Here is a 13,671-nt window from a genome sequence, read left to right on the forward strand (position 1 = left end):
TTCTTGGCCAGTTGTTTTACTTGCAAAATGAGTTTCTTCAGGAACAATCAAAAGAACTGCAATCTGGGATATGTAGGCCATGGTAGACTAGAGGCAAATCCAGAGAAATGAAAGAAGGGGCTTGCTATTATAGAGGAAAAGGGGGAGTTGGGAGGGGCTGTAATAAACAAAGAGTCCATTGGAGAAACCTGGGAGTCCAAAGTGTAAAGTCTTCTCATTGGTTGGTTGCTACAGTCTCTCATTGGCTGGGCTGTTGCTGGGTGGGGAGAGAAATCTTCCTTGCTCCTGCCGGGTAGGAAAGCGGGAAACACCTTCCTGTCTGAGATGCAGGCGTCCAGCTCTTCTGTTTCCGGTGATTGATAATGTGTGTTACGGTGTGAGAGCTCCCTAACAGGCCTTCCCTACTCCAATTTAGTTGAGGTTTCTCTTATTAGTTTCACGTTTTTCCCTTTGGATGAAGATCTTTCTCCAAAAGCATAGCTGATCAAGAGTCAGGTCTTCTGGGGCCTGCCCAGTGATGTGGCACAAGTTCATGCGCTCTGCTTTGGCGGCCCAGGGTTTGCAGGTTTGGATCCTGGGCACAGACCGCCGCACCGCTTGTCAAGCCATGCTGTGGTGGCCTCCCATATAAAATAGAGGAAGATGGGCACGCATGTTAGCCCAGGGCCAGTCTTCCTCAGCAAAAAGAGGAGGATTGGCATGGATGTTAGCTCAACGCTGATCTTCCTCACCAAAAGCAAAAAAACCCAAAAAACAGTCAGGTCTTCTAAGTCTGGTAGCCTTTGTCCCTCAGTGCCAGGAAGGACCTTTCCTGGTTGTCAGGTCCTGCCTCGGAGGGAAAGTGCATGGACTGGAAACCATTTAGGCTACATTTGGGTAATAAGGAGGGCTAGGAGGGAGAACTCTCAGGCATTTCTTACCTAAAGTCTATAGTTTTCCGAGGTTGTAAGCGTTGGAAATCATGCTTGGTTAGCATCACGTTATTCGGTATGTTATCTTTACAAAGGTTTGATAGGCAATAAGTACAGAACTTTACAATAAGTGTGCAGAGTAAGATTAAGAGCATTACTATAAGCCCGGTTTGCAGGATGGTTCTAAACCAGGAGCCCAGACCTGAAGGTACCCAGCTCAACAAATCAAAAGATAGGGGATTGTCAGGTGAAATTGGTTGTAGCCAATGTCCTTGCTCTCTAATCTTGTGTAATTGGGTTTCTACTTCCCCAGAGGCATTTATCCACGTGCAACAGGAGGTGTTCACCGCTGCACAGACACCTCCTTGCTCAGCAAGTAGGTAATCAAGAGCTATACGATTATCCAAGACTACCTTGGCCAATGAGCTAAGTGATCATTGCTGAGCTGAAACTGCTTTGGCTGTGGAGTTGGCCAACTCTTCTAGTGTCAGGAAGAGATTTTTATGTATTCACTGGCACTCACTCTGATCCACGGAAAGAAAGCTTTCTCCGTGGAGGCAAACCCAGAATCATGCATGCCTTCTGGAAGTTCTCGTTTAAGGCAGTTATAGAGGATTAATGCGACAGACTAATGAGAGGCCTCTGTTTGGTTATGCAGATAGAGTAGGACAGTGGACACAGCAGAGGTACACTGTGCTTGTCTTCTCCAGCCGTTAAGGCAATTAATTGTTCAAGCATAAAGGACATTACCGAAACCTCCACGTACAAAGATGTAGCCAGGAGGTGTACGTAAGGCTCCTACATAAGTGACAGTATCTGTGGACCCACTCACTGGCATGGAGGCGTTAGCAACATTTAACCGAGGCTCAGACATTGTGTTGTTACATACCAAGAGGTTGCCTAAATATATGGGTATGTCAACAAGTTTGCAAATGGCCCAGTTTACATTGATGGCTCCACAGAGTTTCTTATATAGATATTCGAGAGCTCTCATTTTCCCATCTCAGGGTTGGATTAGACTGAAGCAAGAAACAAGGTTGGGTGGGCTTAGTATCCTAACTTTATAGAAGGGACCTGTAGAACAATTTAGGCATACAGTGGCATTTGGAATTTCAGCAAAATTACTTATAGGGCGAACTAAGGAATCATTGCTATCTTGGACAGATGAAGGTTTCTGATGACAAATCCAACAGTTGGAGAGGTTTCTCCCTTTCACAATAGATTGGGAAATGCCGACAAGGGTATTGTCCTTCCAAGAAAGAGAAGGAGAAAATAAAGCGAGAGGCAACAGTGAGAAAAGGGTGTACAGGCCTGGTCTGGTCCTCTTGGGAAAGCTGTCTGCCTCAGGTGTCAGGTGTTGGCCACTTCTCTTCCTCATCCACTTGATTCAGAGGTCCCCGCGTTTGTACAGGACCAGAGGTCAGGTGGAGCCTTCTTTAGCTGTGAGATGTGTACCCCAGCCTCGAGTCTCTGAAGTTTGGCAGCCATCTGGCTAGTGAGGAGGACCTGGTCTAGTCCCTTCCAAGGAGATGTAAGGGCATTAAAAATTGGAAACGTTAATTTGGAGAATCATAGCGAGATATTTGAGGAACTAGAAGAATTTGGTATTCAGTCCAGCTTGCGGGTGTAACAAAACCTTAAAGACAATTAGTAGGACTAGAAGCTAATATCGACAAAGGTGCAAACATTATTTCTCTCTCCATGGTTACCCCCATTTTTATCACAGTAAAACTAATTTGTTTGTATGAAACTTGGCCTGATTATTTACATAAATGCAGCAAGAATAGTGACTGACCGTATAAGCTCTTTTTAAGATTGCTTTGCTGGAAACTTGTAAGCAAGGTACTAGGCTGATTTTTTCCAAGCGGTTGCTTAAAGCTGTCTTGTCGTATCTGAGTCTACATATATCTCTCTCAAATATGACATTCTAGTCAAAGCCTTGGTAATGTGTCCAGTATTTCCAATTGTGTCCTGCTATAAGGAGAACAGACTCATTGAGTTTATGCAGATTTTTATATTGTCATGAAAAGAATACATAAGAGTTTCCAAATTCTGGAGGGATCAGGTAGGGAGAAAAAGATAAATGCTTCAACCTTTGTTGCAAAGATACACTTTCCCCAATTGCTGTAAGTTATGGATAGCTTAAAGGAGAGGAGAAAAGGGGTGCTTCACATCTGGAAAAGAAAACATTAAAGCAATCAGTTTTCCATGCGAGTTTTAGAAATTCTTACCCAGCTCAGTGTTATGATCTTAAAATTATCAAAAACCTGTATTGCAGAGTACTTGTCAAAGTCTTTTCCATGAATCTCTTTGAAGATGAAACATTTGTAAAAACATTGGAGTAAAACAATAACTGTCTGTAACTGACAGAAGACTTAAAAAAAAAGAGCAATGGGTAAGGATCAGATGAAGGTTCATTATAATGCAATTGACAAGGAAATTGGGTATTTTTTGTGACATACATTTTTAGATAGTAACTAGAATTGAAAGTGATAACATATCTATTTGACCAAAGTAACAATAAAAGATTTCAAGTGCGAATACAAAAGGTTACATAGTTGTAAGCAAAACTTTAATATTAAGAAGACTCAGTTTTCCTAAGTAAGTAAAGACCTGATAAGAACAACACAGGAAATTATTTTGATAAAACACAAAATCTCTGTTTTCTAGGCATATTACTTAAAAGGTAAAGAAGCTTTCACAATCTGTTATCAAAAGCAGATTAACAGTCCAAGAAAACCTTGTCCTTTTAACAGAAAAGAAAGCCAAATTTTAATTTTGCATCAGCTTACTTTTGCTATTAAAACTCATTCACTCAATTAAATTGTTCCAATCTTAGCCAGCTTGACTACATATTAAATTTTTTTTCTAGAGATTCTTTTTCATCAACCTTTTCACTTTTTTTTTTTTGGTGAGGAAGATCAGCCCTGAGCTAACATCTGTGCTAATCCTCCTCTTTTTGCTGAGGATGACCGGCTCTGAGCTAACAACTATTGCCAATCCTCCTCCTTTTTTTCCCCCAAAGCCCCCCAGTAGATAGTTGTACGTCTAGGTTGCACATCCTTCTAGTTGCTGTATGTGGGATGCGGCCTCAGCATGGCCGGAGAAACGGTGCGTCGGTGCGCGCCCGGGATCCTAACCCGGGCCGCCAGTAGCGGAGCGCGCGCACTTAACCACTAAGCCATGGGGCCGGCCCTTCACTTTTTTTTTTATATTCAGACTTTGTTGGGTTTTTCCTCTTTCCTATTCTGAAACCATCAGCTTCACTTTAGGACAAAATTATTCTCTTTTCCCTCAACAAAAGTACATCTCTATTCCTCATACCTTCTTCTACTGAAACACACATCCTACTTTCCTTGCATCCAGAAATATTTCCCTTTTTGTTTTTAGTAGCTTTAGTTACATATATTAGAATTCTTAACGCGTAGAATCCTTAACTCCTAGTGAAAACTAAGAAGTAAGCAATTGTGGACTGGCAAATTTATAATCTTTCAATGTGGCACAAGACATGGTTATTAACAGATCCAAATTTATCTTTAGTTTCTTTGCAATAAAATGCCAAAAGTAGGTAAACCTATGTTCCGTAATTAATGTTTTAGTATTTTATCTTGTTTGGAAAATGATCCAGATATTCAATGAAATTCCATCATTTAATTTAGCTTAGCAAAACTCTAAAGTTTCAAGTTGCCAAAAAGATTTTGGAAGCTATTTTTCAAGTATACATACCATAAAACATAATTATTGCACCCAAAAACTCTTAACCAATTTTCATCTACCTAAATCGTTTGTTCCCAGCAATTATGTTTAGATTACTCACAAAACTTCATGTGGCATTAAAGCAGTTAGTCATCATCTTAAGTTATTGTTATTATTTTATTTTTTTTGCTGACATATTTTATAACAGAGATAACATGAACTTAATAAACCCAGGTAGGTTGAAATTTGTGTCTCTGCATCACATTCACCATTGGTAACTAAAGACATGCCTGTTTTTTTTTTTTTAATTGATGTTTTAATGGTTTTTAACATTGTGAAATTTTGGGTTGTACATTTTTGTTTGTCCATCACCATATATATGACTCCCTTCACCCCTTGTGCCCACCCCCCACCCCCACCCCCACCCCCACTGCCCCTGGTAACCACAATACAGTTTTCTCTGTCCATGTGTCGGTTTATATTCCACATATGAGTGAGATCATACAGTGTTTGTCTTTCTCTTTCTGGCTTATTTCACTTAACATAATACGCTCCAGGCCCATCCATGTTGTTGCAAATGGGACGATTTTGTCTTTTTTTTATGGCTGAGTAGTATTCCATTGTATATATACACCACATTTTCTTGATCCAGTCGTCAGTCGAGGGACACTTAGGTTGCTTCCACTTCTTGGCTATGGTGAATAATGCTGCAATGAACATAGGGCTGCATAAGCCTCTTTGGATTGTTGATTTCAGGTTCGCTGTATAGATTCCCAGTAGTGGGATAGCCCTATAGATCATAGGGCATCTCTATTTTTAATTCTTTGAGGAATCTCCATACCATTTTCCATAAAGGCTCCACCAGTTTGCATTCCCACCAGCTGTGTATGAGGGTTCCTGTTTCTCCACGTCCCCTCCAACATTTGTTGTTTTCTGTCTTGGTGATTATAGCCCTTCTAACGGGCGTGAGGTGATATCTTAGTGTTGTTTTGATTTGCATTTCCCTGATGACTAGTGATGTTGAGCATCTTTTCATGTGCCTGTTGGCCATCTGTATATCTTCTTTGGAGAAGTGTCTGTTCATTTCCTCTGCCCGTTTTTTGATCGGGTTGTTTGTTTTTTTGTTGTTCAGTTGTGTGAGTTCTTTATATATTATGGAGATCAACTCCTTGTCAGATGTATGTTTTGCAAATATTCTCTCCCAGCTGGTGGGTTGTCTGTTCATCTTGGTTCTGGTTTCAAGACATGCCTGTTTTAATTAGACCAACAACCTTAAACTAGCTTTTATTTACTAAAGATTAATCCTAGATCACGTAAACTTGGAAAGCATTTGGGTTAGTTTCTCTTATATTTCTGAGATTTATGAATACTTAATTTATAAGGAGTTAATTTCAAGCCAATTAGATAGAGCTCTTTTAGAAATGAATTTTAGTAATACTGTCCAGAGGTAAAAAAAGAAATATCACATCTCTACAACACACATACATAGACATACGTAACATACAGAGATCTTACAGCTTTTATTTAAAAAATTTTAGCTATGTCTCAGGTACAAAACTCAAAGAAAGAGTTGGATCCAAATTGTATTTCTGGCAGATAGACCTAGTTAAGGTTGCCTGCTCACCTGGCCAAAGAGGGTTTTTTTTTTAATTTATTTATATTTTTTTACTAAAGATTCTTATTCGCATGTCTTCGCACGTCAAATTCTAGAATTATTTCCCCCTTTTGAGAAAAAGAAATTCCAGCATGGTATTTTTCTAAGAAATCGTGGCCTAGTAAATGAATAGAAGTGGAGATGCAGAAGAGAAAGAGGAAGACGCTGTCGGGGTAGAGCCTGAGACAGAGGAGCTGGGGGACAAACAAGGCGGTGCTGGGCTGAGGCTTGAGCACAGGATGGACAGCATATGTCTGGAGACAAAGAAGAAGTGGGAGGGGAAAAAGAGGCTTCCAATTTGGTTTTAAGAAAAACAAGTTTGGGGAGATCAAAAGTTCCCCATGACGGCCATTGTAATTCTGGACTCCCTTGGTTTGTTGGGCCCGCTGACTTAAAGTGCACATGTGGATGCCCATCCACATAAACCCGACTGGGGCCCTGAAGGAGGGCTGCCCTCAAAACATTTAGATGACTGGGATCTCACTTCTTAAATTCTTCTGAAAACTCAAGAAAGTTGCTAGAGTCCTAGCCCTGATTCTAGAAGGATGTTAAAAACAAAAGAAAGCTGCTGGATTGCCATCCCTGATTTCAGAAAGAACCTGAAAACAAAAGAAGATTCCTGGATTCCCAGCTAGCCCGATCCCCACTGTGTGCTTCAGAAAATAACAGTACTCACCAAGGATGAAGCCTTGAACCCAAGGACGAAGTCCTTCCCTGGAAAAGACAAAGCCTTTCCCAATCCCGAATAAAGCCGAGAGCTCAGAGCACGAAGGGAGCGGGGCTTGGAATCTGAGAGGAGACTCACCAAATAGGCAACGGCTCCTGGAAGTAAGAAGCACAAGGCGCTCGGCCGGGTACCTCGCTGGATTCCGGGGTCATCGTCTCTTGGGGGTTGCCTCCTTTGGATTCCAAGTAAATTGGCCAGTTGTTTTACCTGCAAAATGAGTTTATTAGGGAATAATCAAAAGAATTGCAATTCAGGATATGCAGGCTGTGGTGACCATAGGAAAATCCAGAGAAACAAAGGAAGGGGCTTTCTTTTATAGAGGAAAAGGGGGAGTTGGGGGGTGGGTTGTAATAGACAAAGAGTCCATTGGAGGAGCCCGGGCTTCTCATTGGTTGGGTGCTGCAATCTCTCATTGGCTGGGCTGTTGCCAGGTGGGGAGAGAAATCTTCCTCCCTCCTGCTGGGTAGTAAACTAGAAAACACCGTCCTGTCCCGGGCACAGGTGTCCAGCTCTTCGTGTTTGGAGTAATTGATGATGCATGTTAGGGGGTGAGAGCGTGCCCTGTAGGCCTTCCTGACTCCAGTTTAGTTGAGGTTTCTCTTACTAATTCCAAAGGCAGCTGGTAGGAGTTCCAGAGAGCTGGGACTGATCCGGAGGTCCTGGGGATTTGGGGGTCTCTGTGGGGCCTTGGTGACTGAGAGGCCTCTGGGGGCTCTTCAGGGACTCTGGTAGGTCCCTAGGGGTTCACAGGAGAGACCCAGTGGTTTCTGGGGACTACCAAGACACTTTGAGTCTTTTTAGAGCTTTTTTTGGGGGGGTGAAGGGGCTTCTTGGGGTGTCTTAAAGGACTTTTAGGGTCTTTGAAGGGTGTGTCTCCTCAGGGTCATTTACAGGTTTCTCTGTGTGTGGGGCGCTCTTTGAGAGTTTGGGGTCTGTGCGGGACTGGGGGTTGTTCAGGGTCCGTGGAGAGGTTGCTGTATAGCACAAGACTTGTTGGGGTTCTCTGGAGCCTGGGATCTCTGGGGAGGGATTCTGGTGTGGTGTGCAGGCATCCTTGGAAGGTCTGGGGTGTCTCTGAGGGGCTTGCTCAGAGAAGCTATTGGGGGTCCTACAGGGGTGAAATAGGTGTTGCCGGAGATTTCCACGGGAGCAATATCAGTAAGAGCCCCCCAGGAGGGAGCATGTGAGCGCCTGCTGTGGGTCTTCCAGGCGCAGTGCCTTTGCGGGCACTCCCTCCTTTCGGGATCCACGGTGAGGGTGAGGAACTGAGTTTCCGTGAGCGGCGGGGATGGTGTGGAGCTGAGAAAAGTTCCTGCAAATTGACTGGTTCCGAACCTTCTAGAACCCATCCCTTCCTCCTCCCCTGCCCTCGTTCCTTCTGACGTGCGGATCTGACTGCACCGTCCCCATCCTCTGCAGCAGAAGGACTCAGCCTTCAGCTGCTGACCTCTCCCCTGCCCACTTGCCACTCCCACCTCCATGTTCACCTGGCCCCCAGATCGACTCACCTTGTCAGGCTCAGGCTGCTCCCTCTGCCTGGAACACACTGGGCTTCCTTTTGCCTGCTGACACTTCATGATGTTGCCTCCCTCAGGGCACCCTTTCCTGAGTTTCCTGCTCAGCTCCCTCCTGTGGCTCCTTGTTGCCCTTAGAATCTAGACCATAGGAGGTTCCTGGTCATGTCCCCAACCTCCTCTCCTTTCCTTTCTCACTCTTCCAGCTACACTGGCCTCCTTGCTGTTTCTAAGCAAGCTTAGCCTTGTTCCAGCCCCAGGGCCTTTGCACTTGCTGTTCCCTCTGTCTGGATCACTTTTCCTCTGCTCTTCATTTTTGTCATGCCATGGCTCACATGTCACCTTCTCAGAGAGCCCTCTCTGCCACTGCATCTCTGTAGACCCTCCCACCTTGTTGCTCTTTGGCACAATGGCCAACATTTAGAGGGCTGCCTCTGCGCCAGGTACCGTGCAAAGCATGACTTCTTCAAGCCCTCCCAACAACCCCGTGAGGTGGGTGCTCTCTTGTCCCCACCCTATAGATGAGCAAACTGAGGCACAGCATGGTTTTGTCACTTGCCCAAGGTCAGAGAGGTGGCAAGTAGTGGGGGCAGGATTTGAACCCAGGCAGTGTGGCTCCAGAGCTTGGCTTGTCACCACTAGCAGCAGCCATTGTTCGTAATTATCTTATGTATCTGCTTTCCTGCCTTTTAATTCTTGGGTTTCTTTCCCCCCTTAGACTGTGGCTCTGTGGGTCCCAGATGGAGACCTTGGTCTTTGTGCCCCTGAGGGCCTGGCCTCCGCTCAGGATGGCACACCGAGGAGCACAGGATACCTGTGTTGGTGGGCAGGCCTTGCCTACCTCATTGGGCTCTGCGCCGTGCGGCCGGGGCCCTCTGCCCGGCTCTGTCTCCCCTGAGACAGGGCAGGAGCTGGGTCCACTCCAAGTCCCTGACACAGGGCCTGACCCACTTTTCTGTAGGAGCAGCCTTGAAGATGGCCCCACCTTCTGGTCTTCACACCCTCGTCTGATCTCCCTTGGAGTGTGGGCCGGACCTAGTGACCCACTTCTAATAAATAGGACCCAGCAACAGTAGAGGGCCGTTCCTTCTGAGGTGCAGTCCTGAGAGGACGGTGGCCCGTCTGGAGTGCTCGCTTGGATCTCTCCCTCCGGGGAAGCGGCTGCCAGGAGGTGCAGCGGCCCTCTGGAGAGGCCACGTGCATGAACTCGGAAGTGGATTCTCTCCCCGTGAGGCTCTGAGGTGACTGCAGCCCCAGCTGACACCTTGACTGAAGCCTCGCAGAGACCCTGAGCCAGAACCAGCCAACTAAGCTGCTCCCGGATTCCTGACCACAGAAACCAGGAGATAATAAATGTTGTTTCCAGCTGGTAATTTTGGGGCAGTTTGTTAGGCAGCAATAGCTGACTATTGCAGCCTGTTCTGATGCTCTCACAGTCCTATAAAGAAGGACTAATCCCATTTTACAGGTTGGTGAACCGAGGCACAGAGAGGTGAGGTCACTTGCCCAGGAGCACACAGGCAGGGAGGGGCAGGGCTCTGGAGTCTGTGTTCTTAGCCACTGTGCTGTGCTGAGGGGGTGGTGGGGACCACATTTAGACCCCGGGTTCAGAAAATATTTAAGCACCCTGCCCCAGTTCTCCCAACTCATCCTGTATTGCGGCATGAAATCTGATCATGTTCGGCCTTGGTTTTTTCCTGTCCCTGCGCCCTGGAGCTCGGGGTGAAAACAGGAGGGGCAGAGGAGCAGAGGGATGAGAAGAGGACTCGGGAAGGGCCAAGAGGCAAACAGTGGCCTCTTTGTCCCAGGGTGGGGGTGGCTTTGGCTGCTGCAGCGGGGTGGCTCAGGCATGTGGCTGGAGCCGAGCACTGGAGCCCACTGCCTGCTGGTGTGGGTGTGCTGCAGAGAGGCCGCGGGCGCGAGCAGGCCGGGCCGGCCGTGAGGGCTGGGCCCGCGATGCTCACGCTGCCCAAGCATGGCCAGCTGCAGCCGCGCTTCCTGTTTCTCCTGTCGCCTGTGGACGGGGAGCCCCTTACAGGGGCTGCTTCCTGTGGTCCCCGGCCTCCTGCTGGCCCTCTCCCCATGGCGGTACCGCCAGTCCTCTCGCGGGGTTATCCAGGGTGGCAAGGGGGTCGCTGCTTCTTTTTTAAACTTATGGAGGTGTAATTGACATATAATGTTACATTAGTTTCAGGTGGACGACAGAATGCTCCGATATTTGTATACATTGTGAAGTGATCACCACATAAGTCTAGTTAACATCTGTCACCATGCGTAGATACAAAATTTTCTTCCTTGTTATGAAAACTAAGATCTACTCTCGTAGCAACTTTCCCATGTGTAATACAGTGTTACTAACTGTAGTCACATGCTGTACGTTACACCCCAGGACTTTATTTTATAGAGGGGTTGCTTCTTAAACAGATTTCCACCAGCCCCTTACTGCAGCCCAGGATTCTGCTTTCTCCCGCCCCCTGGGGGGCACCGCCTCGTATCTGCTGCTCCCCAGCTTCCAAAAATGGGGTGATTTGGTCTCCGCTCCCATTTTTCCAGTCTTTGTGAGTTCACACTTTAGAAAAACCTCCCTTTACTGGCTGTTTTGGGGGAGGCGGTGAGGCCTAGTGATCAGTCACCGTCTGGGTGTGCGATCTGCCGTCTCTGCCACAAGATCACCCCGGACTTTCCCACTTACCTCGAGGCTCCTTCCTTCTCCAGGTGCAGTGGGGGCACCGTTCTTGTGAAGGCTGAGCGGTCTTCCATTGTAAGGATGAGTCGCTGTTCATCTACCCCTCCCCTACTGAAGGACATTTGGTTCTTTCCATCTTCTGCCCATTGGAAGCTACAAATGAATAACACTGTCATTTCCCCCATGCGACTTTAATGTGCCCAAATCAATACTCCAATTAGTGGAATGATCTGCAGCCGTGGAGAGAGATTCCCAACACTGTGCTGTCTCCTCACACTCTGCTTCACTCCCTCCTCTCCAGCCTGCTCTCTTTTAAACATGCCAGTCTCCTTCCTGCCTCTGGGCCTTTGCACTGGCGGTGTCCTCCACCTGGAATGATTTCTCCCAGCTTTACCCATGGCTGGCTCCTTCTCATCCTTTCAGACTCAGTGTGAAGGTCGCTTCCTCTGAGAGGGCTCCCCTGCCCCCAGGGATAAAGTCTGTCCTGGCTTTATCTGATCACATCTTCCTGTTGTTTCCTTCTTAGGAGACTTATCATAAAACTCTCATTGTTTTTGTTTGCTTTTTCTTTGGTTATTAACTGTCTCCCCCTCCCTAGACTGTAAACCCCACAGGAACAGGGATCATGCCTGCCTTCGTCACTTGTGTGTCCCGTTCCTGTCATGATGTCCAGTGTGTGGTGGTGCTCAGTGGGGGTGCACTGCATGAGTGGATCAGCCTCTCCTGGGAGGGGTTCTCTGTGAGAAGGCTTTTGGCTGTTAGTAGTGGAAATCCTAACCAGAAGTGGCATTGATGGTAAGGAACATTTATAGCTATGTGTAAACATGGAGTTGGGGCATGAGGTGGCTTCAGTTTGCTCAACTCATGGCTCAGTGTGTTGTCATTGACCCAGGTTCCATCTGTTTTTCTGCTCTGCTATCCTCACTGCGAAGGCTCGGCATCTCTGGCTGGGTACCCTCACGGTCTCATATTGGCTGCTGTGGCTCCAGCCATCACGTGCTGATGACAGCTTCCCTGGGCAAAAGAAAGGGAACATGGCACTGCCATGTCCCATGTTGCAGGGGTTTTGAAAGGGGCTGATGTGTTGGGGGGATGTGTATGAGTTGGGCAGTTTTATTTTATTTATTTATTTTTTGGTGAGGAAGATCAGCCCTGAGCTAACATCCGTGCTAATCCTCCTCTTTTTGCTGAGGAAGACTGGCTCTGAGCTAACATCTATTGCCAATCCTCCTTTTTTTCCCCACAGCCCCAGTAGATAGTTGTGTGTCATAGTTGCGCATCCTTCTAGTTGCTGTATGTGGGACGCGGCCTCAGCATGGCCGGAGAAGCGGTGCGTCGGTGCGCGCCCAGGATCCGAACCCGGGCCGCCAGTAGTGGAGCGCACGCACCTAACCGCTAAGCCACGGGGCCGGCCCTGGGCAGTTTTAGAGTTGAGGGAGCCAAGGGGGTGAGTAGGCAGAGCTAAATTTCCAGGGCTTTGAATGCTGAGAGGAGGAGTGTCCTGTGCCCAGGGGAAGGGTTCTGAGCAGGACAGCAGCACAGCTAGGCTGGCCTGCACTGAGGAGGAGGAGGGTGGCTCCATGAGGAGGGTTTGAGGCAACCAGGCAGGCACTTGTGCCCTGACAGTGGGAATGGAGACATCGTTCCCCTGTGGGGGGCACTGGGCTGAGAGCAGTAAGCAAGACAGACCAATGTTGGAGGTGAAGCGCGGTGTCTGCGTTTCATGTGGCTGTCATAACAAAAGGGCACAAACAGGGTGACTTAAGACAACAGACATTTATTCTGCCACAGGTGTAGACACCAGGAGTCTGAGATCAAGGTAGGCAGGGCTGGCTCCTTCTGGAGGCTCCGAGGGGGACTCTGTCCCAGGCCTCGCCCCCAGCTTCTGGAGGCTGCCGGTGGTCCTTGGCAGACCCTTGGTTGGCGGTGGCGTTGCTCCCATCTCTGCCTCCATCTTTACATGGCCTTCCTCTCCGTGTCCGGGCCTCCTCCTCTGTCTTTTATAGGGACGTTTGTCATTGGATTTAGAGCCCCCCCTAGTCCAGGATGATCTCTTCTCAAGACCCTGAGCTTAATGACATCTGCAAGGACCCTTTTTCCACGTCTGGTCGCAGTCATAGGTTCTGGGGTCAGGACTCAGACACATCTTCTGGGGGCCACTGTCCACCCCACTACGCGGGGAGTGGGGCCTGGCCCAGGGCAGAGCCGGGAGAGTGGGAGGAGGTGACTGCACTGGTCCAGTTGTGTGCGGTGGGGGCCAGGCTGGGCTGCTGAGATGGTCAGATTCCAGATAGTCTGCACTGGAGAAAGTCGCTTGTTCAACCCATCCCTGAGGACCTCCTGGGCGCCACACCCCATCTGGGCTTGGAGGACAGCATGGTCACCATGACATGCTGTGAACATGTCAGATGCTTTTCCTGTCCTGTGGAACCCACAGCCTAGTGAGGGAGAAGGACAGCTGAGAAGGAAATGAGGAAATAATA

The 13,671-nt window shown here is 47.6% G+C and overlaps 1 protein-coding gene across 8 annotated transcripts in view; it reads left to right on the top strand.

Annotated features, from left to right (window-relative positions):
- Positions 1-13,671, top strand: part of SLC27A1 (solute carrier family 27 member 1) — a 35,272-nt gene that overhangs the window by 2,613 nt on the left and 18,988 nt on the right. The gene's annotated exons all lie outside the window — the stretch shown is intronic.

This window comes from Diceros bicornis, chromosome 20, assembly GCF_020826845.1.
Source record: "Diceros bicornis minor isolate mBicDic1 chromosome 20, mDicBic1.mat.cur, whole genome shotgun sequence".
NCBI lineage: Eukaryota > Metazoa > Chordata > Mammalia > Perissodactyla > Rhinocerotidae > Diceros > Diceros bicornis.